We start from the raw sequence: 24,391 nt of genomic DNA on the forward strand, positions 1-24,391 counted from the left end.
TAAAAGAGTGTAGAGGGAGGGCTTTTTGTTCGATGTCATCCGCCACTAAACCCCAATGTTTATTTATGATTCTTTTTTTTTTTTTTTAAATTTTTGAAAACCTTTATTGTGCATAAAGAAGAACAACAAATACGGGCCTACAACCATCCGGCCGGCCACGAACGATCAGTGAGCACAACAGCTTGCGTTATGACGACACAGCACCGTAGCAGAACCTCAAACATTTAAAGGAAGAAAGACTGAAGGATATCGCCGCACCGTGTCACAGGATGAATACAGGTTCAATTTTGAAGTTTTTTGTTATGCAACTATTGAAGTCAGGCCGTAGTGTTCCGTACCAATAAAATAAGTGAAGAACAAGGTCCATGCAGGTGGGACATGACGTTAGCGACTATATCAAGCAAGTCGTAGATCGATAAACAAGTCCCCGCCAGGGAGGATGGTTACCCAATGGAATGTTACAGAGTAGCACCTATGACCGGTTACATTACCCCTGCCACCCTGCACCCAGCACTCCCAAACATGGACAAGAAGGTTGAAATCATAAAGGAGAACAAAACAGGTCCCATAGAAACTAATAAAATGAAATATAACCCCCCACCCTACACACATGCAGAGGCTATGGCCTACCCCCCCCCTAGCAGCGTGCCTGTCGCCCTATAAACCCGAAATTTAGAAAGAAGAAAAGTCGGAAGAAAGGAGAAGGAACTGCAAGAAAGTGCAGAAAGAAGGTAAAAAGGAAGGAAAAGAAAGAAGAAGAAAAAGAAAAAATGTCACGTTTGAATATAGGGAGGGAGAAAAGAACAAGCTAGTCTACCACTCCCAAAAGGAAAAAGTGGGGGGGAGGAGCCCACCTAGCATCTGAGCACCCGGAACCCCAGCCATCCACTGCGTCCCACACTGAAAACCTCCTACTCCAAATACGACGGCGCTGCAGTAAAGAGCAACAATAGGAGAGATGGAGATACCATTTCACGATGTGTGCGCCCACCATTTACAAAAGCAGTCCCAGTATTCGTGCAGCCCACCCGAAAAGTCATAGTGTCATTAATCACCCCAAACACGACATGATAGCGGGCACATGACAAATCCAGTCACTAATAATGAAGCATTCTCATTCAGAATCACCGTACCCCTACAGAACAGCCCTCCACCCATCAAGGAACACAATAGTACAGGATATTCACGAGCTCAAGTGGGCAAGGGGCTGCAATGGCAAAACAGTCAGCAGAGCAAAACGATGAATAGTCCGGGTCTCCGCCAGCCGAGCAAACCAGCCGAGGTGAGGAGCCACCTTCAACCCTGGCCCGATCGACGAAACATGCCCAGGCAGGACCATCGCAGCGGATACATGTCCGGCAGAACAAAGGAGCAAAATGGCCGCTCTCGACATGAGGGAAACAACAGAGAGGAAGATGAGTGTCCACGACCCCCAACTAACGCAGCGGCCAGGATGACAAGCCCTCCCTGCCATGCAAGATGTCGCTCACTCCGGCTATGCTGAAAGAGGGCTCCGAGGGCTATGCCCTCACAGGGGGCAAACAGCTGGGAGGGCGATAAGCAAAGCCCTGAGTGCAGTTGTTCAGGCAGAGTAGAAGGTCCCGGAGTGAGGGGAAACTTCGTATCAGTAGCAGCATCGGCAGGGAGGCACGCAACACTGTAGCTAGGAACATTTCGATCTTCCTCGCGCTCTTGTGGTAACACTGTATCCATTGGAAAGGCACACACAGGTAGTGAAGAAACAGGCAGCCTCGGCCGCTTGAAGGAGAACACAACTTCATCGATCTTATCTCCCAGTTCCTGAGCAATGTGCCGCCATGTTGCTCTTAGGTCCAGGAGGGCATCAAGAATATCGCCACAGGTCAGGTCACTTCGTAATACCAGCCGATCCCCAGTGCACAGCGTCGCATCAGGATCTTCGCCCGGGTCAAGTGCGAGCAGGTCTGCGCAAGCTGGGGACAAGGGAACAGCCCACCGGTCTTGCTGGAGAGCAAGCGCCATTGCCGACTCTCCCACGGATCCACACTGGAGGGAGGGGGGGTGATTCCGTTATGGAAAGGCAATCGTCGCCCCACGGAGGGGCATGCAGCTACCAGTGCGGAGGGCACTGCACAATGAAAACCCCCTCGGCTCCCGGGGTTACTAACAGTGCTCGACCAGAAGGACGCTGCAAGATGGAGTCCGCCCCGGACAAAGGCAGCGTAGGAGTGGAGAGCGAGGAACAAAGGGATTCCGTTTCCCGGGCACACACCCCACAGCAAACTGGAGTCGCGCCTCGCAGGACGGAATGAACACCTTCCGTCTCCCACAATCAGGCCGGTCCCAAACGCCGGCACCTCCACCGCCAGCCCGCCCAGCTGAGAGCACCAGTGACCTGCGGCGTCAGTCGGCACCAGGGTCGCGGGCAGCCCCGGTAACCGGTCAGGTAACAAGTCCTCGTCCAAAACGGCCGGCGGAGGTCGCAAATGAAAGCGACTGTCCTCAGCGCTTCCGTGTCATCGTCTCAGCGCGGTTCGAGCCAGGATTAGTGCCAGGATTTCAAAGCGGAGCAGACGGCTGTGGGAGCCGGGCGCTCACACGTCCGTCCCGTCCGCCCATTTATGATTCTTTTGATTTCATTGCTCCGGGTTGAAAATGTAGCCACATGGTAAAATCTTTCTATTTTCATTATTGCTGACGCTACGTCTTTATATTCTCTCCGAATTTGGCTTTGAGAGGACTAATATAGTATTTAATTCACTTTTATAGAACAACCAGTGTACCCCTGGGTTTCACTTTTATGTCCTGATGAAGACCCCAGTGTAAGGTGCTAATTACGCCTACAGTTGTAGTCTTGGGGTCGAAACGTCGACGGCTACTTCCTTCTACATCAGTTGACGCCACCCCTACTATGGATATTGAGTACCAGCGTCATACCCATGATATTTGATTGACATTTTGGAGATAAATTATTCCATCGTTTGGCTCAGGGATCTGAAGCCAATTTACTTTTGTTTGTTTAATGCGAAATAATTTGTGGTTGCACTAACTATTTATTCTTGCACATCCCTTTTTCCCTTTTCACTGTATCACACTGCTATTTCCTCACCCTCCCTGGGGCACTATGACGAACATGACGTCATTATCATCTTTAATGTATTGTGAAGCCAGCTCATTGTGATTAAATAGCAGTGCGCTTTGACAAAATGATGTATTGAATGTGAATACATTTGATAAATATATAACGGTTCACTGGGACCCCCTCTTTTGTATACCATATAGCACCCAGGTCCCTAGTGACTTATTTGGGTATAACCCTCCTAGCTTTATCTATCCAGGGTTGGCCCTAGCCAGCGCCGTTTTCGGCACCGTTTCTGACGGTCCCGACCCTACCGGCTCCGACCCTGCAGCCGCAGCCGGCTCCCTCTACTCCGGAGCTAGACGAGGACTGGGACGGCAGTGTGACTCCGAGCATGATTGGGTAGACTACCTTCAAGATGCGGACGAGCTTGATGTGTCTTCTAACCCGGGGTTTGCCTCTCCTCCACCTGCTATCGAGGAGGGTGCTTCCTACACCGTGGTGCTGCATCGGGCTGCGGAGGCTCTCCATCTTGACATCCCTGCGGTGACCCTTAAGATCAACCTCCTTACGGAGGTGCTCCAGGTGGCATCTATGTCGTCGGAGCCGCTGCTCCCTTTCAGTGAGGCTCTCACCGAAGTCCTCTTGGACACTTGGTTGCGGTCGGCCTCGGGGGCACCGGTGGATAAAAACGTCGCTAGGCGTCATCACCCGGCGCCTGGTTATCCTGCCTTCTTGACCACTCACCCCATGCCTGAGAGTCTGGTCATTTATGCCTCGATGTTGCAGAGTGCCTTTCCCACGGCTTCGCCGGATAAGGACTCTAAGAGGCTAGACCAATTTGACAAGAGGTTGTTCTCCTCAGCCAGTTGGGGGTTGCAGTCGGTTAACACCGCCTGCTTTTTGGGCCATTACTCCCACGCAGTGTAGGATTCGGTAGCCGAGGTCTTGCCTCAATGTTCTGAGGAGGTCCAGGCTGTCCTTTCCCAAGCGATTGCAAAAGGCAAGGATGTGGCGAAGTTTGCCATCAGGTGTGGTCTGGACACTGCTGATTCGTTGGGCAGGGCAATTTCCATGACTGTGGCGTTGTGGCACCATGCCTGGTTGCGGTCTACCGGGTTCTCGCCCAATGTCCTGGGCTCGCTCATGGACATGCCCTTTGATGGCTCCCACCTCCATGGCGACAAGGCTGACAATGCCCTGGAGCATATTTAAAGACTCTCGGGCCACGGACAACTCTTTGGGTCTTTCCACAAAGAGCCCTGCCACGCCTGGGTTTCGTTCCTTTTGTGGCCAGGACAAAGGCACCCAAGCACGCTCCTCCACAAAGCCTGTGCAGAACCATCCTCAGCGCGGCCGTAGATTCCCCAGGGGCGGGACTGGTAACCAGCAATCTGGTCAGTCCACCTCCACCCCCGCTGCTTCCGCCTCTAAGCCTTCCTAATCCGAGCTTCAGGGAGCACCCCATGCCGGTGGGTGGCAGGGTCTGTCACCACCTCCACCACTAGCGCAAAATTACATTGGACAAGTGGGTGCTGCAGTTAATCTGCCAAGGTTACTCGCTCCACTTTCTGTCCTCCCCAACCAGACATGCCACCTCGGTACCACCGCATGTGGGGGGATCATTTGGCTCTTCTCTGTCAGGAAGTAACAGCCCTTCTGGCCAAGGGGGCCATCAAGTGCGTTCCCGGTGAGGAAGTAGGGAGTGGTTGTTATTCCCACTACTTTCTGGTCCCCAAGAAGGACAAGGGGGGACTGCACCCCATCTTGGACCTCCGGGACGTCAACCGCTTCCCTCGGAAGGAGAAGTTCAAGATGCTTACTCTGGCTCCGGTCCTGGCTGCCCTGGACCCTGGAGGCTGGATGGTAGCGTTGGACTTGGACTTGCAGGACGTTGGTCTTGCAGGACGCTTATTTTCACATTCCCGTCCTGCCGGCCCATCGGCACTACCTGCGGTTCATGGTGGGCCGGGAGCATTTTCAGTTTGCCAGGCTCCCCTTCAGCCTTACCAGTGCCCCTCTGGTGTTCACAAAGACTGATGGCGGTGGTCGCAGCTCATCTGCGCAGGTCAAGGGTGTCAGTCTTCCCCCAACCTCGATGACTGGCTGTTGAAGGCGGGCTCGCCCCAGGCAGTCGTCACCCACCTCCAGACTGCGGCCGACCTCCTGCCTTTGCTGGGGTTCTCAATCAATGTACCGAAGTCGCACCTGAGTCCCTCTCAGAAGCTCCCTTTCATCGGAGCAGTTCTGGATTCGACGCTGTTTCGGGTTTATCCTCCCGAGCATCGAGTCCGGGATATCCAGACTATGATTATGCTCTTTCAGCCTCTATCCTGGGTTTCAGTCAGGATAACCCTCCGGCTTCTGGGCCTGATGGCCTCCTGCATCCTGATGGTGACGCATGCAAGATGGCATATTCGGGCTCTGCAGTGGGACCTAAAGTTCCAGTGGGCACAGCATCAGGGCAACCTGTCCGATTATGTCCAGGTCTCGGAGGGCGCTGCACAACAGTTGCAGTGGTGGCTCACGAATCGGGATTGGGTCTGTGGCAGATCCCTCTCCCATCCCCAACCGGAGCACACAGTGGTGACAGATGCGTCCCTCTTGGGATGGGGAGGCCATATGGGAGAGGTGTAGATCAGAGGCCTCTGGTCTCCGGCAGAGTCCCGGCTCCATATCAACCTTTTGGGGCTTCAGGCGGTCTGACTTGCACTGAAGGCATTCCTTCCCTCTGTCCAGGAAAGTGTATTACAACAAACAGGGTGGGTGGGGTCATGGACCCTATGTCAGGAGGCCCTGCGCATCTGACATGGCTGGAACATCAAGGCATTACCTTGGTGGTTCAACACCTGGCAGGTTCTCTGAACGCCAGGGTGGAAGAACTCAGCCGCCGGTGCATGGTGGATCACAAATAGCGTCTGAACTCAGACATGGTGCAAGGTCTCTTTCTGCAGTGGGGAGAACCTTGATTAGATCTATTCGCCACCGAAGAGAACGCGCAATGTCATCAGTTCTGCGCGTTGGAATTTCCAAGGCGGCACTCGCTTGTAGACCCTTTTCGTCGCGAGTGGAGCTGCGGTATATTGTACGCCTCTCCGCCTATACCACTTCTTCCCATAGTGCTGAAGAAGATCCGGCGCGACGGACCCAAGTGATTCTTGTGGCTCTGAACTGGGCTCGAAGAGTTTAGTATCCTGAGCTACTTGGTATGAGCATCGATCCCCCGATCCATCTGCCTCTTCGGGAGGATTTTCTGTCGCAGCAGCAGGGGACGGTCCTCCACCCACCCCTATCCAGCCTCCACCTCAATGCATGGAGATTGAGCGGCGACAGTTGACACCTTCCGATCTTCCTCCCGCAGTCTGTGATGTAATTCTGGCAGCCAGGCCTCCCTCCACGAAAACGGTATACGCCTGCAGGTGGAACAGATTTGTGGCATGGTGCACAGCGAAGGCTGTGGATCCCCTTTCTGCCCCTCTTTCTGAGGTTCTTCTGTTCCTTCTCTCTTTGGCCCAGCAGGGCTCTGCTCTGGGCACTATCAAAGGTTATCTTTCTGCCATCTCTGCCTTTCAACGGCTTCCAGATCAACCTTCTTTTTTTAAGTCCCCGGATGTTAACAGTTTTCCTAAAGGCATTACGCATACGTTTCCATCCGTACCCTTCATAATGCCTCAGTGGGTCTTAAATCTTGTCTTGACTTTTCTGATGTGCACTCCCATTGAGCCCCTTCATAACTGTCCCTTACGTCTTCTCACTCTTAAGACGGCTTTCCTGGTTGCTATCACTTGTGCCAGAAGAGTGAGTGAGCTCCAAGCGCTTTCTTCCAAATCTCCTTTCCTTTCTGTTCATCCGGATAAGGTGGTTTTAAGGACCCGTCCTTCTTTTCTGCCAAAGGTTGTCCCACCTTTCCACATCGGGCAGACCATCACTTTGCCCACCTTCTTTCCTGCTTCCTCAACCTTCATGGGAAGAGGAGAGGCTCCGCCGTCTGGACCCGAAACGTGCGCTCGCATTCTATCTGCAGCGTACACAGCAGTTCCGGGTGGATGATCAGCTTTTTGTAAGCTGCGTGGGTGCCAAAAAAGGTTGGGCTGTGCACAAACGGACCATCTCCCGGTGGGTTGTTTCTGTGCATCAAAACATGCTATTCCTTGGCCAAGAAGGAGCCTCCTGTGGGACTGCGTGCACATTTGACCAGGGCAACTGCAGCCACTACTATCTTGGGATGCAGCGTTGCCTTGCAGGGCATTTGTCAGACAGCTACGTGGGCCTCCCTGCACACGTTTACAAAGCACTACTGCCTTGACAGTCGGGTCCGGAGAGATGGCTTCTTTGGCCGTTCTGTGCTCCGTGATTTTCTAGTGTAATCTTGTTCGCAGACCCACCACCGTGGTTGGTATTACTGGGGTATCTATTCTAAGGTAAGGAATCTATCACTAGCGTGTCTCTTTCAGATGCACAAGTTACTACTTGTGTAACGATATATCTGTAAGAGACATTAGTTAGTGATAGATTCCTTACCACCCCACCTATCCTCCCCGTTCTGCCAAATATTTAGTAGGGTTAAGGTCATCCCCTTTTAGGGCCCTAGTTTTATGCACCAGTGGTCCGTTTCTTGCATGGCTCTACGTTTCGGCGTGGAAAGCTGTGTACAGAACTGACGTCAGCGCGCATGGGTGGCGCCTTAGTAGTCTCTGTGATGTCATCTCAGTGCATACGACGCCAGCGACTGACGCGGAGCCGCACAATGTCACCTACTGACGCACAGGGGTACTGCTAAGCCAAACTTTCCGGATCCAGCCTGACGACTGAGGATCTTCTAAGGTAAGGAATCTATCACTAACTAATGTCTCTTACAGATATATTGTTACACAAGTAGTAACTTGTTCTTCTGGTGGATAATCTGTCTAATTGCAGATTCCTCTCTATCCTCCCACTTCTCTGTTCAGTAGAGTGGCCACTTTTTAACATATAATAATGTCCTAAGCTAGGAATCTGCGTGCTTGCACTACTGACTGATTTGTTCATGCTTTGTGCCTGAGAGCACGGAAAGAGCAAGAAACTGACATCAGAAGTGCAGTGCTTATATGCAGCTTTGCTCCGTCACTTCCAGGGTGGTACGGAACCAACGCCAAGCTGTACTGCACCACCTAGCGGCACGTGGGAGAACTGCTGAAGAAAATTATCCAGATGAAGTCTAGCCCCTGGGTGAGGCATCTGTGGTTAGATAGGGATTTACTAGTAAGAACATTACCAAAGGTAAGTAATTTATTAGTCTCCGCTTACCTCAGGGTGCCGTGCCTCTCAACCTGGACCGACTGAATGGTGACAGCAGCGATGTGCTGTAGCTCAAACCAGGATTCCTAGTAGCACTACAGCCTTAGGTCAGCTTGCTGACCAATGTTATCTGTGCCCCTCGCAGCATGACATGACAGGGGGCCCATGTACTCCCACCCTGTTAAGAATTCATTCAATTGCCCCTTCTCCTGTCTGTTTCTGCCAATCTCCAGCCAGGTAAATTGACCCTAAATTGTATTGAAAATATGACTGAAATTATGACACTTGACCAAAGAGTTGGCAAGAACAGTCAGTGGGTTTGCGTGGTGACAGTGTGAATTTTCCTTCTTCATTGTTGCTTTCCAGCATCTAGAAGGAGCAGTGATAAAATGATATTCTGTGACTTGCTTGTTGTATTGGAAAGGCTCTTCAGCTGTCTTAGCTTTAGTACTTAGTCATATGACCAGTAACGTTCAAGTGGAGATATTCTAGAATGGTCAAGATGGCAACCTGGATTACCGTGATGACATTAGCCAAAATGTTTTGTTCGAGGCATATGAGCTGCAGATTACACACTGTGCATAGATGGCCACCTAGTGTTGGGCCCGGACGTTTGCAGTTTGTTTTTGTTCTAGAAAGTCTTTGGAAGTCACAGAATAGGTGACTCCTCCTTTGGATCATACTGCGCATCGGCATCGGCTCCATATCCAGATTGTTTTTTTCCGCCACCACGCTCCGATGTGTTTCCAGCGCTCAGTGTTGGAACCGATTTCCTTTGGTGCACAATACTCACCAGCTTCGATGGTATTGTTTCTATTGCGTTTCCAGTCGACGCTACTCTTCAACTCCGAAGTCTTCGATTCCAGTCGTCGACGAAGGCCTTCGGGCCTACCTAGGCCTCAACTTCCAGATCATGGAAAGGACGCCATTTAAAAAGTGTCCTCTATGTAGGTCGAGGTTTCCCCACACAGATCTACATGAGGTGTGTAACCTTTGCCTCTCACCGGAGCACGAGGCCAAAGACTGTTCCGCTTGTGCCTCTTTCCGCTCCAAGAAGGCGATCCGGGACCGAAGAGCTAGGAGAACAATGGCTCGTTCATCAGCTCCAATTCCAGACAACATCTTCCAAGAGGACGTCGACGTCCCAGAACAAAAGCATGGCGCCGACAGCAACTCCGAGGCTGAAGATTCCGAAGTCGAGGACATCACTCCGGCACAAAGAGTCGTAAGTAAGACCGTCGACCTCGACCTTTCCTCGACACATTCAAAAAAGGCTTCGGTCACACCCTTGCGTGCACACCGAGACACTACTTCCAATGCCCCGCCTTCGAGCTCGGCTAAGAAGCCCACTAAGTCTTCAGGCGACTCAGGCCTGAGTCAGCCTGCCCATGGTGCCGGCGCACATCCACCGGCACCGAAAAAGATACCATTGTCGGCCTCCACGACGGCATTGAAGCAATTGGCACTGAAGCCTAGTGTTAGTTCCTCGGCACCGAAACCGCACTCAGACCCAAGCAAACCCGCTTCGGAGTCGAAAAAATCGTTGGATCCGAAAAACCCATCGGAGCCAAAAAAATCATCAGAACCGAGAAAATCATCGCAGCTTAAAAAGGCATATACTTACCCGGCTAAAGACACTGCCAAACAACAAGCTTCAAAGCCAAAAGAAGCTCTCAGCTTGGTGCCAAAAAAGCCCTCGGCACCAAAAGATCTGCCTCCCGCAGAGGACTTATTTCATCCAGACCCTGCACAAAAAACTTTGGTTAAGGATCTAAACACTGGTCGACTAAATCTTAGTTAAAAAAAACGACCACTGGACACACCTACACCTGCTCCTCATCTAAAGAAGAAGGACATCGCTACCTCTCCTCTAAGGATTCCTTCTCCTCCTCCTCCATCACTGCCTTTTCCCCTATCACAGCACTCCCCTACACCTTCTCCCATAGCAGATGATGACAACAGGGATGATAGCTTTGATGACACAGGGGGTGGGGCAGATAGTGAGCCACCAGATCAGTCTATTCCTCCGGGCTCACCTGACCCTTGGAATGGTTATAATACCCCAGACGTCCCTCAAGACGGCATATATCCTTCTAGGCCTTCCCCACCAGAAGACACTATGTGATTTAATCAGCTAGTAAACAGGGCTGCACAATACCATGGGGTTGACCTACATACTGACCCTGTAGAAGAAGACTTCCTAATGGATACCTTTGACATCGCACAAAGGTCCGCGTCAATTTTACCCATGCTTAAGGGAGTTATTAAGCATACTCCAGAAGTCTTCAAATACCCAGTTAGAACTCTGGTCATCAACCCATGAATAGAGAAAAAATTTAAAGCTGCCCCTTCAGATCCAGCATATATTAAAGGCCCAGCGCTATTAGTCTCTCGTGTGGTCTCTAATGCACGCAAAAGAGCAAATTCCCAAATATGAGGTGAAGCTCCCCCAATAGATAAAGAGTCTAATCTCCTTGACGCATCCGGTAAAAGAACTGCATCTCAGGCAGCAAACATGTGGCGTATTGCCAATATACAGGCATTATTGGCAGGATACGACAGGGCAAATTATGATGAATTAGAATCATTAATGCAGCACCTCCCCGATAAGTATAAAAACAGGGCAAATGAGCTTATCCAAGAGGGTAAAACATCACAAACACCTCTATTTGTTGTGCACTAGATGCAGCAGACACTGCCTCCATAGCAATTAATACCAGTGTTCTGTTGCGGAGGCATGCATAGCTACGAATTTCAGGGTTCAAACCTGAAGTCCAAAGTGCCATACTGAACCAGCCTTTTGATGAGCAACACTTATTCGAACCTAATGTAGGCGTATCCCTTGAAAAGATGAAAAAAGATACCGATACAGCCAAATCTATGAGAGCCTTGCAGTCGCAGGCTCCCAGGTGGTCATTTCGCTGCTCATCTTACAGGGGCGCTACCAGGGGATACTCTTCAGACACATCCTCTACTTCTTCCAAAGCCCCCACACAATCCACCTATAGTAGGGGCTACCAAAGAGGCATTTACAGCGGTAACAAGAATAAGGGCAGAGCTAAAAACAACAACTCCCGCTCTGCCTCCACCCCTGCCCAATGACTTCCCTCCCCTTGCCGCATTCCACTCCTGTTGGGGGAAGGCTACAACAATACCTGCCAGCCTGTAGAAACATCACATCAGACAGGTGGGTGCTACAAATAATTCAGTCAGGTTACTGTCTCGAACTAACATTTACCACCCAAACAGCATCCAATGTCACAAGAACATTTGATACTGCTCAGACAGGAGGTTATATCCCTCCTTCAGAAAAATGCAATAGAAATAGTCCCACTGCATCAGCAAAACAAAGGAGTATACTCTCTGTATTTTTTAATTTTAAAGGAGGACAGATCTCTGAGGCCAATTCTAGACCTCAGACCTCTAAACCTGTACATACAATCAGACCACTTTGATATGGTCACACTCCAGCAGGTCCTTCCACTCCTTTTACAAAACAACTTCCTTGCCACTATAGATTTCAAGGACGCCTACTTCCACATTCCTATCCACACAGTGCACAGAAAATATCTCAGATTTGTCCTAGACGGTCAGCACTACCAATTCAAAGTACTCCCATTCGGTGTCACAACAGCACCAGGGGTGTTTACCAAATGCCTAGCGGTAGTAGCAGCACACTTAAGAAGACAGCATATTCACCTCTTCCCATATCTAGACGACTGGCTAATAAAGGCCAGCTCATACAGCCAGTGTGTACAACACTCACACCACAATTCAACTACTCCACGACTTGGGAGTCACAGTAAATCACACCAAGTCACATCTGCAACCGTCCCATGTACAACATTATCTCAGTGCTACAATAAACACCGAATTAGCACTAGCCTATCCCTCTCCAGCCAGGATAACAAGTGTACAAACTCTCCTAACAAAATTCAAATCCCAACACTCTCTTCCAGCTCGAGTGTTCAAGCAGCTCATAGGAATGATGGCATCTTGCATATTCATAGTGCCTCACGCAAGACTACAAATGCGTCTAATTCCAGAGTACTTAACACACCAATGGAACCAGGCTCACGGTCAATTAACAGACCTAGTGTTGGTAGACAGTCGGACTAATCGCTCTCTCTTATGGTGGAGCACCAAAAACCTTTCAAAGGGCCGACCGTTCCTAGAGCCAGTTCCTCAAATAGTCATAACAGCGGACGCATCACTCTCCGGCTGGGGAGCTCACCTACTGCATCACACCATGCAAGGTAGGTGGACACCACAACAAAATTCACTCCACATCAACCACCTGGAGTTACTAGCTGTATTTCTAGCCCTGAAAGCATTCCTAAAGCAAGTATCAGGCAAAGCTGTCTTAGTCCGTACAGACAATATGACAGCCATGTTCTACATAAACAAACAAGGGGGAACACACTCAACAGCTCTCTGTTAGCGCAGCAGATATGGAGATGGGCTATTCCACTAAAGATCTTTCTCTTAGCCCAACATGTTCCAGGAGTACAAAACACCATAGCCGATCTGCTAAGTCTACAAACACAGCAGATCCACGAATGGGAACTTTATCCACAAGTTCTTCAACCATTCTTTCAACTGTTGGGTAACCTCAGATAGACCTCTTGGCTACCCACGAAAAGGCAAAATGCCAAAGCTTCGCCACCAGATATCCACACCCGCTGTCCAAAGGCAATGCGATATGGATGAACTGGTCCGGAAAATTTGCGTACGCTTTTCTGCCTCTCCCACTACTTCGGTTAGTGGTACGCAAACTACAGCAACATTCCCTAAGACTCATTCTAGTTGCTCCAACTTGGGCCAGACAACCGTGGTACACCACGCTGCTACAACTTTCTGTGGTACCCCACCAAAAACTATGCCTATCTCCATGCTTATTAACGCAGAACCATGGAGAGATCAGACAACCGGATCCAGCTCCACTCAACCTAGCGATCTGGCTCCTGAAGTCATGTAGTTTGGTTACCTTAACCTCCCTCCAGACTGTATGAACGTTATTAAAGAACCTAGACGTCCCACCACTAGAGCATGTTATGCAGCTAAGTGGAAACGGTTTGTAATATACTGTCAAAACAACCACATCAATCCTTTAGATGTGTCTATTCAACACATCATAACATACCTATTACACCTTCAAAAGTGTAATTTAGCGTACGTGTCTATCAGACTGCACCTTGTTCCCATTGCAGCATACCTACACAATAGACAACCTCTATCTCTTTTTAGAGTGCCTGCCATAAAGGCTTTTATGGAAGGACTCAAAAGAATAATCCCTCCCAGTACACCATCTTCACCATTGTGGAACTTAAACATTGTTCTCACATGGTTAATGGGACCTCCCTTTGAACCGTTACATAAATGTGAATTGCAATTCCTAACTTGGACAGTAGCTTTCCTATTAGCTATTACTTCTCTCTGAAGAGTTAGTGAACTACAAGCATTCACCATTCAAGAACCCTTTCTGCAAATGCACCATAATAAAGTGGTTCTCAGTATTAATCCTAAATTTCTTCCAAAAGTCATTTCACCCTTCCATCTAAATCAGTCTGTTGAGCTGCCCGTATTTTTCTCGCAGCCACAAACAGTAGCAGAAAGAGCCTTGCTTTACTACTTTGAAAGGACACAAATTTTTCATAAAACAAAACAACTTTTTGTGTCTTTTTCACCACCACATAAAGGTAACCCCATATTAAAATCTGGAATAGCTAGGTGGATTGTCAAATGCATACAAATTTGTTACCACAAAGCTAAATATGCGTTATCTTTTCCTCCTAAAGCCCATTCTACAAGGAAAATAGAGGCTTCAATGGCATTTTTATGGAACATTCCCCTTGACGACATATGCAAAGCAGCTACATGGTCTACACCGCACACATTCACAAAACACTATTGTGTAGATGTGCAAACTAAACAACAAGCTACTGTGGGCCAAGCTGTACTAAAAACTCTGTTTCAAACCACTGCAACAGATACTGGTGGTCGCCGCTAAATGTGGGTACTGCTATACAATCTATGCACAGTGTGTAATCTGCAGCTCATATGCCTCGAATGGAAAATGCTACTTACCAGTATGCATCTGTTCTTGGCATGTAGAGCTGCCGAGTTACACACGCCCACCCGGCTACCTTTTCCTCAACATTGCTTCATGGCATCAGACACAAAATGTTGCCACCAGGGACTCTGACATTGTGCCCCTAGAAGTTGATAAGTTGCAAATGTGAAAACTGTAATATTTCCTTGCAAAAAGCCATGACATTTCATATAGGATTGCCATGGGGCTCCTATTGTGTATGCTGAAGTCCAACTACGTGAGCCTTAATATTTCTTCCCTCTGCTGCCTGAAGGTGGGAGCTGAAATGCTTCGCCATCAGTGCCAGGTCTTGTCCCTTATGAGAATCCTCTGCTGTTGTTAACCACTCAAGAGTTGAGGCTGTGCCTTTGCCTAGATGTGCTGTTAAATCAATAACAGGAATTTCTGATTTCCTTTAAAGAGGATTTAGAAATGTGGCCTGATTTAGAGTTCGCAAACTGGGTACTCGTCACAAACATAATGGATATCCCCTCCATCTTACAGTGGCGGTTTGTCCGTTTGGGCTGTGGGGCATTGCCCTACTAACATTTATTGGCATATTTAACAGCGGCTTTAGCGCATCGCCGCCGCAAATTATTAACCCCTTCGCTGCGGGGGTTAATCCCCCGCTGTGCTGGGGGGGGGCGCGCACAACGCCCCCATGCTCATGACGAGCTGAGCTCGTCATGAGGCACGGCGCTCCTGTGTTCATGACGAGCTCAGCTCGTCACTGCCACACCCGTTCCCGTGGAACGCTCAGCACAGCAGGGGAATATTCCCCGCATGCGAGCGTTCTACGGCTCATGACGAGCTGAGCTCGTCATGAGCACCGGAGCGCCGTGGCTCATGACGAGCTCAGCTCGTCATGAGCCTCGAAGAGGTTAATACAATTTCAATGTTGAAATTGTATTAATTTAAAGCTGCGCGCTCCATTGCCCGTGACGTCACCGTCACGCGCACGAGCATCAATACTGACTGACACACTACAAATTGCTTGCAAATGCAATATGGGTGCCGCAACTGCGTACTGTGTACAGCACAGTGAGCACCCTGCGCATTTTGGGTTTGGCCGTCTGCCTTTCCGTGGCCAGAAACCCAACATGCGCACAGTGCCCTCTGAAAAGCAAGCACAAGGTGACTGGGGGTTTTCCGCAAACCACAGACCCCAGTGGTTGAAAAATGAGCAGGGAGTTTACCTGCACACCCCAATACTGGCACTGCTTTCTTAGTGAGAGAGCCTCTCTCGGTAAGAGAGCAGGGCCAGGATTGGCTGCAGTGCAGCGGCTGTTGCCAGTCTAGTCTGAAGTTACAGTAGCAGAGGAGGCATCAACTTGGCACCGCGGAGGTGGAGGGCCCGCCCAACGTAGTAATGCAATGCCCAATCATAGTAATGGCTTATTGTTAAGCCATGCAGTGATTGGGTCATTCTGCCGTCACAGTCACAGTGGTGGGAGCACGTGTATACTCTATTGCTCGACTCGTCACTCATGAATTAAATCGACTTCTCGAGCACCACTGTAGTGAGTCCTCCTCCAGTGCAATCATCATCTCTCTGGCCTGGTCGCCCCCTCGCTCCTCCACACTCCTGCTCCAGAGCCTCCTGCTGCCTGAGATCTTCACAGCCGAGCGCCGCCGATAGCAGCGCCCCAGCCGCCGCAGGGCCGCCCGCTCAGCCTGATCCCGTTTTCCCGCCGCTTCCTGACTGCGGCCCTGCCCCCACGCCAGACGATTGGTGAACGCGACCACGCCTCCCAGCTGACCCGCCCTCCCGGCTCCCTTCTTATGTCGCCCCCTCAGCAACCGCGCAGCGGACGCGCGCAACGGGAGCACCGACTGAGCGCCGAAGGTGCGCCAAAGATAAGCCCGTCTGCGCCCGTCCACGCTTGGACCGCGCCAATGCCAGGACCCCTGGCCCCCGCACACCGCAGCCCACCCGCCGGACGTACGACGCCTCCACCCTCTACGCACTCAACGCCGGCCGAACCCCTGGATGCTACGAGCCACCCCGAGACGCACCCACGGACCCTTCTGCTGCAACGCCTGCAAGTTCACCTGCATCCGGACCAGTACTACTCCTGCACCAACCAAGACCAAGACAAGCAACAGCAACAGCAGCAGCCACCTGAAATGCATCCTGCTCAACACCCGCTCCGTCCACAGACACGCCGTCGAGCTCTGGAACCTGCTCGACACAACCTCACCAGACGTCGCCTTCCTCACGGAAACCTGGATGAACGCCTCCTCAGCGCCCGACATCGCCATCGCCATCCCAGACCGCTACAAGATCATCCGAAGGGACCGCATCAACAACACCGGAGGAGGCATCGCCATCATCCACAGGAACACCATCCCCATCACGACCAACACCGACGACACCCTTGCACCCGCCGAGCACCTGCACTTCCAGGTCCACATCAACCCCAAGACCACCCTCAGAGGCACCCTCATCTACAGACCCACGGGACCGCGCACACAATTCAGCGAAGACATTGCCGACTTCATCAGCCCGCACGCCCTCTGCTCCACTGACTACATCCTCCTCGGGGACCTCAACTTCTACCTGGAGAACAACAACGACCGCCACACCACAACCCTGCTGGACAACCTCGCCAACCACGGTCTCAAGCAGCTGGTGACCGCCCCCACCCACTACGCCGGACACACACTCGACCTCGTCTTCTCATCCAGCAAGGACATCGCCTTCAGCCACGCCACCGGACTCCACTGGACGGACCACAGCTGCGTCCACTTCAGCTTCGGAAGGACCACGATCCACCACCACCAGCAACAGGTTGCTCGCAGAAACTGGAACAAGATCACAGCCGACCAGCTCGCGACTTCCCTGAGCATGAACCCTCCCACCAGCACAACGAACCCAAGCCAGGCGGCCACCAACCTCACGAAGTGGATCAGCGACTGCGCAGATGAGCTTGCCCCCTGAGGACCCCGCCGAGCAGACCCGGGAGCAAGAAAGCCCCATGGTTCACCGACTAACTCAAAAGCTCCAAGAAGAACTGCCGGGCCCTCGAGAGAACCTGGCGCAGAGACCCAACTCCGGACAACATGGCTGCCCTCAAGCTCGCCACCCGAAAGCACCACCAACTCAACCGCGCCACCAAGAAAAACGCATTCAAGGAAAGACTGGACAACAACGCTCACAACAGCAAAGAGCTCTCCAACCCCAACGCCGGAAACAACGACACCACCCCTTCGCAAGACCTCTGCAACTCCCTCGCCTCCTACTTCCACAACAAAATCACGGACATACACAACAGCTTCAGCACGCAACCGACGCACGCCATGACCGAACCACCGGCCCCCACCACCACCCTCCGCGCCTGGACTCCGATCAGCACTGAAGACACCGTTCGCACGATGAACTCCATTCACTCCGGATCTCCGACCGACCCCTGCCCTCACCACGTCTTCAACAAGGCCGAGGCTGTCATCGCACCCCACCTGCGGGACATCATCAACACCTCCTTCGACTCCGCTACCTTCCCGGAGAGCTGGAAGCACGCCGAACTCAGCACCCTACTCAAGAAGCCATCAGCCGACCCCACCGACCTCAAGAACTACCAGCCCATCTCGCTGCTCCTGTTTCCTGCAAAAGTCATCGAGAAGACCGTCAAAAAGCAGCTGGCCGCCTTCCTCGAGACGAATGGATCCCTCGACCCCTCACAGTCTGGCTTCCGGGCCAACCACAGCACCGAGACCGCCCTGATCGCAGCCACCGATGACATCCGAGCTCTGCTCGACAACGGAGAAACAGCAGCCCTCATCCTTCTAGACCTCTCCGCGGCCTTCGACACTGTCTGCCACCATACCCTAGTACAGCGCCTCAGCAACGTCGGAGTCCAGGAGAAGGCACTGGAGTGGATCATCTCCTTCCTCGCCGGAAGGACACAGAGTGTCCGCCTCCCTCCGTTCAGTTCTGAAGCCACCGAAGTCATCTGCGGCGTTCCTCAAGGCTCTTCGCTCAGTCCAACCCTCTTCAACGCCTACATGAGCCCCCTCGCAGACATCGCATGCCAGCACAACCTCAACATCATCTCCTACGCCGACGACACCCAGCTGATCCTCTCCCTCACCAACGACCCCGCCACCGCCAGAGCCAACCTTCACGAAGGGATGAAAGAGGTGGCCGGATGGATGAAGAACAGCCACCTGAAACTGAACTGGGACAAGACGGAAGTCCTCATCCTGGGATCCTCACCCTCCGCTTGGGACGACTCCTGGTGGCCCCCCTCCCTAGGCAGCGCACCCAAACCAACAGACCACGCACGCAACCTGGGCTTCATCCTGGACTCCTCCCTCTCCATGGCCAGACAAGTCAACGCCGTCTCCTCGTCATGCTTCAACATCCTGCGCATGCTACGAAAGATCTTCCGGTGGATCCCCACCGAGACCAGGAAGACGGTCACCCAGGCCCTAGTCACCAGCCGGCTGGACTACGGCAACTCCCTCTACGCCGGAACCACCGCCAAGCTCCAGAAGAGACTCCAGCGGATCCAGAACGCCTCAGCACGACTCATCCTGGACATCCCCCGTCGCAGCCACATCTCCGGACACCTGAGAGACTTGCACTGGCTCCCGGTCAACAAGAGAATCACCTTCCGACTCCTCACCCACGCACACAAAGCCCTACACAACCAAGGCCCAGAATACCTCAACAGCCGCCTCAACTTCTACGCTCCCAAACGCCAGCTTCGATCGGCCACGCCCTCGCCATCGTCCCCCGCATCCGAAGAACCACCACAGGGGGGCGGTCCTTCTCCTACCTCGTCGCCAAGACATGGAACTCCCTCCCAACCCACCTCCGCCTGACCCAGGACCACCTCGCCTTCAGGAAGCAACTCAAGACCTGGCTGTTATAGCAGTAGCGGACCCCCCCCCCCCCCCCCCCCCCCCCCCCCCCCCAGCGCCTTGAGGCCCTCCGGGTGAGTAGCGCGCTATATAAATGCTCTGAATGATTGATTGATTGATCTGATCCAAGTGATCTGTCACTGTCAGAAGAAGAGTGAGAGTCAATCCACTAAAGTTAGCAGGTAGTTTTTGAGACTTGTTAAATTAGTACCTACGTTCAGTTGCATCGCAAGGAAAGGCGGAGTGGGAAATGAAAGTTAATGAATGGCCCCGCCCCCACAGCGCCACATTACATAAATAAGTTTGCTGTCTTTCAGTGCAGCGGCAGCGCGTTTACTGTAACCTTTTACATAATCCCGGGCCGCATCCGCACCGATTCTCATCGCATCGCATGGAAGGCTGGAAGGCGGGGTGGGCATTAAAAGTGAATGGAATTGCCCCCGGAGCCACATTATAAATAAGTTTGTTGTCCAGGGCAGACCTCAGCGCAGCGGCGGCGCGTTTTTTATAATCCCGGGCCCTGTCTCACCCGGTTGCACCGATTCAAATTGCATGGAAGGCGGGGTGGGCCTTGAAAGTTTATCCATCGCCTCGGATGGATATAGCATGGCCATATCCAAGTATACAAAATAATATATTTCCTGGCTTCCAGCCCAGCCCCGGGCAAACAGTGAGCTTCACAGGCCTGCCAATGCGGCCATCAAGCATAGGTGCGTTAACGTGAAATGGAAGTGACTGTATTAATATATACAACGCCTGAGATTTTATGGGTGCATGTTTTTTTTCTTTTATTTAGCGCTGGCATTAGTGGATCCATAACGCTGGAGTGTCCTATAATACAGATTTAGTTTACCAGCCTCAAAGCGCTGGTAAAAGAGAGCCTCGGTACAAGTGAGCAACAATGATGGCTATTGTGACCGGATAGTGATTTCTCCTGTATCAGTCTTGGGGAGGGCGAGGTTCCACATCCACAAACAATTACGCTGTTATCTACCAAAAAAAATGTGGCCAAATCTAGACTGCTCATGGTTTCATGAGTTTACAATCCACTAGAATTGAGGGTCCATTTTTGTTTATGCTCATTTGGCGCCCGGCTCCTCCTTATTGTTCTAACATGTTCCCCAGGCCAGTGCAACCGCGCTTAGGGCCAGGCACTAACTGTTTCCCCTGTGTGCAGCTTTACCACTGCACTGATGACACGTGGGTTAAACGGTGACCATTGTCCCAAAGAAAGGGGCCAATACACAGTATTTCCCAATTCTCAAAAGTGCTGCTCGGTTCATCTCGATAGTAGTGAGGAAGTGGAACTTACTACTGTACATATGTGTGCTATGTTTTCATCAGCACCGTCCCCCCCCCCCCACCCCCACCCCCCAAACTCCCACGTAGGTTGTTTAGTCTCGCTCGCTGAGGTGTAGTATGATAAGATTTTTACGGGCCACCACTTTCAAATGTCACCAGCCGCCACTGCCGTCTTATTACACGTGCCTTAGGACATAACAGACTTAGAATAATGGTAACGGGATATCCGTCAAGTTTGTGATCAAGTAACTAGTCTGCCAGATTCTAAATCAAAATCTTTGTTCCTGCTTTCATGGTGCTCGACCCCCAGACCTGCCAACTCACACGGTGTCACAGCGTCACACGATTTCGGCTCTCTCTTCACATGGTCACCATGCGAGGAGCCGAAATCGCACGGTGTCAGGCAAGACGAGCTGAGTACCACTCTTAACAGTGGAGTGGCAGCTCGTTTTCAGAGGCAGTAGGCAGCCAATGACCCTTAAAAGGTATGAAAACACCGCAGGACATCGGCAACAGCCTGGATATCTATTTCTTTTGGTTTTGTTTGGGAGGGAAGCTGGCTGGGGGGCAGAGTGCCTCTTTTTTAACTCTCAGCACCAAGCCCCGCCCTTTCCTCACTCAGTTATTTTGTAAGTTGACAGGTATGGACCCCCCCCACCACATGACATGGCCTGTAAAATTGCGGTTCCTCATGCTAAATCAAATCTTAAACTAACTGGCTAATCTATTCAGATGTGGCCCTTTGCCACCCTTGAGGCCTGTTGGAAAGAAGGATATGTGAATGCTGCTGTGGTGTCCCCAACAGTCAACACCTGTACACCACTCAAAAGCCGTTCGGACACTCGGGCATTTTCCTGGCAGTCTGCAGGCTATGGTACCATCTGCACGAATTCACAGACCCCCTGCTAAGGAATACAGCCAGGTCATATTAACTCTATCTACCACAAAGATGCTGAAGTAAATGCATGGATTTTTTTTTCTTAAGAGCACTATATGAATTCTATTAACACACAATGACACTGGACTCCCCACTAACCTTGTGTTCTGGAGCAGCTTGTTGCCCGGCATAAAACGCTTCAACATCCCTTTAGGGTTAGTAAGCGCTATATAAATTCAGTTAGTTACACTATGTGCTGTCATGACGCACCCATGCCCCCTCCAAGCTCCCTCAGAGCTACATTTGAATGGTACCCGGCTGCAGCGTGGAGCTGGTTTGAACTCTTATGCCAGAGGTGATTGGTGTTTCCAATCTAGGTACTGTGGCTTAAACTGGAGGGTTTGAGGACCGAGGAGAAGTGGTACTTAAGTTACTTGTAGTAAGTAGTGCTAAAACACACAACGGAAAGAGAGAAGGAACTCTTCATCGAGGACATGGCTGGAAATGTCTTCGTTCCATCTATTTTCTGAACGTCTTTCTTTTCGTATAGATGTTTGTACACGTGCAACTCTCTATGCATATAAATACCAGCTTGGAATCCCAGTCAATCTCAGTATAAGCTCTTGCTATCTTCGATTTCAGTGGCATGCAATTTCCAACTTGCAAGACAGATTCTGAAACTATTCAAACAGGATTAATTTTCTTTCCAGAATAACCCATGTGCTTCCTGCAGCATAAAAGTGGGAATGTTGATCTCTCCCAGGTATCAACAAGATAAATGAAGTAATTTAAAATATTTTCAAGGGCTCATCTGTCCAGTCCAAATGCTGTCGGTAGACTTGAGCTGAAAGCGTACACAGAGAGAGCAGTATGATTTTTCAACTAGAATGGTTTCCCGTCTTTCCGAGGGCTTGAACCGTAGAACAGATATTCTCGTTGCTGGCTATTTACGATTTGAAGGTAATAGACCACGTGTTTGCGTCTCTGAAGTGCATGAAGCCTTAGACCAAAAATATTTTAATGCAAACGAACCGATAACAGAATTAAGATAAAAGTGGATGGGTTTATTATGTTTTTACTTTACTCCTCTGACTTCCGTAGAAAAACTTTATTTAGTTATTGCTTTGAGGCTTGTGGATTTAAAAAATGAATTTATAAGTTGTGTGCTGTGAATAGGGCTTTTTCTGACAGTACATACGAGGTATAATTTATAACAACATGGGGTATAAGTTTGTCTTACATATTTACTGGATTCAACTCTGAACTCTACTTATAAACAGAAGTCCTTCTTGGCCATAGATGTATCCTGTAAACGTGGATTCATTTGTGATGAGGCTTTTCGATATCTGGTACACCAAGTGAAACTGTATTTTTTGAAACGGAGTGCACGACCACCAAATGCAAATGGGGACGTACAAGAGTCAAATGCATCTTATTTATTCACAAGTTTCACTCTAATTTCCACATTTCACCCTGCAAAAGTGGTTTTGTACGCTGGCCGATCACTATTTAATATTTACTGCTGTCAGTTTCTTGCGGCATTCTGCAAATACCTTGCTTGCATCAGCTCCTTCATTGAGACCAACAGATTAGTCAAACTGACCAGTACCAGCCCAGCCGCGTTTCTCTTGTGTTGCATCTGGTCCTTCAGGAATGCATGATTTTCTTGAATGCTGCCCACCCATCTTGTGTGTTCAATTCAGGGGTCACCTTTCTTGGTATTATCAGGAGGCTGCACATTGTTACCGGCCGCCATAATTTGATGCAGGGACTGCAAACATTTATTTCAATTCAAATAATCTTTATTTCGATCGTAAAAGATCATAAAAGATATACAAATAATTTTCATCATTAAAAACATAAAAATATGCTGTAAATTTTAAAAAGTTCCCCAAAGACACGATTACAATCTGATTGCTGGAAAATACAATTTGGTTTTAAAAAAGAGAAGCAGATATTCATGGAGCTTTAGTCTCCCTGACAATTATTGCACGTAATCGCCACATTGCCGTCAGGAATTTTGCCATTACGAACACTGTTGGAGCTGATAAGTCTGTTTTGAGGACTCTGTAGGCCGGAGCATAAGTTCGGAAGCCCAGATTCCTCAAATGAGGGACCAACCAGAATCTCCTGATTCTGCTGTATGCTCTGCAGAACAGGACCACATGAAGTTCACTTTCCAGTTTATAGTTGCATGCAGGACACACCCCTAAGTCCAAATTACCTTCCCAGGATTTAGTAAGGGACCTCAGGGGGAGAGAACCGTATCTCCATTGCATGAAGATCTTCCGTGCAAACACCGGCGACATAGCGTCTAATACATATTCGGGACTATAGGAGTCTTTTGTCTTAATAAATGTGTCCGTTAGGGATCCATCCCATATGGAATTGATAGTTTTCTGAAGCATAGCGCTATAAAATAAATTTGAGAGTTCCTTTCTGGGAAGCTTTACGGCTACTGCTTCCGGGTTGGACCGTAACTCTGAGACTCCGAGGAACGTGCACATGTCCCTAATGTACTTTATCCACAGGATTTTGGTGGCGTAAGTTGATCTAAGGAATTCCTGCAGTTCATTTCTGTAGTGTACCAACTCCTGACTGCTCCATAAGCGCCTCCGATAAGTCAGGGGTTTAAGGCCCAATTCCTCAGTGATTGGTCGTAATGCCAGGTCCATTCTTAGGGGGAGTAAAGGAGTGCTCGGGGGGAGTGCGGCTAGTTGCCTTATGAAATTATTTTCTGCAACCTGTACAGTGTGTAGCGGTATGTGTCCCCATAACTCACCCCCATAGATGATGCCCCCCCGGGCTTGGGCTTTGTAGATGTGGATGGCAGGTGCCAGTGGACGGAGTGGTGATTTTTTAGCAATTCTTGTAATGGCACCTGCCCTCTGGACTAGTTTTGTGGTGGCTTTTATTTTGT

General features: G+C 50.4%; 1 protein-coding gene across 2 annotated transcripts in view; it reads left to right on the forward strand.

Moving 5' to 3' along the window:
- KDM4C (lysine demethylase 4C) overlaps positions 1–24,391 on the forward strand; it is a 2,012,700-nt gene that overhangs the window by 1,602,600 nt on the left and 385,709 nt on the right. The window lies entirely within an intron of this gene.

The sequence above is a fragment of the Lissotriton vulgaris genome, chromosome 3_1 (assembly GCF_964263255.1).
Source record: "Lissotriton vulgaris chromosome 3_1, aLisVul1.2, whole genome shotgun sequence".
Taxonomy (NCBI): domain Eukaryota; kingdom Metazoa; phylum Chordata; class Amphibia; order Caudata; family Salamandridae; genus Lissotriton; species Lissotriton vulgaris.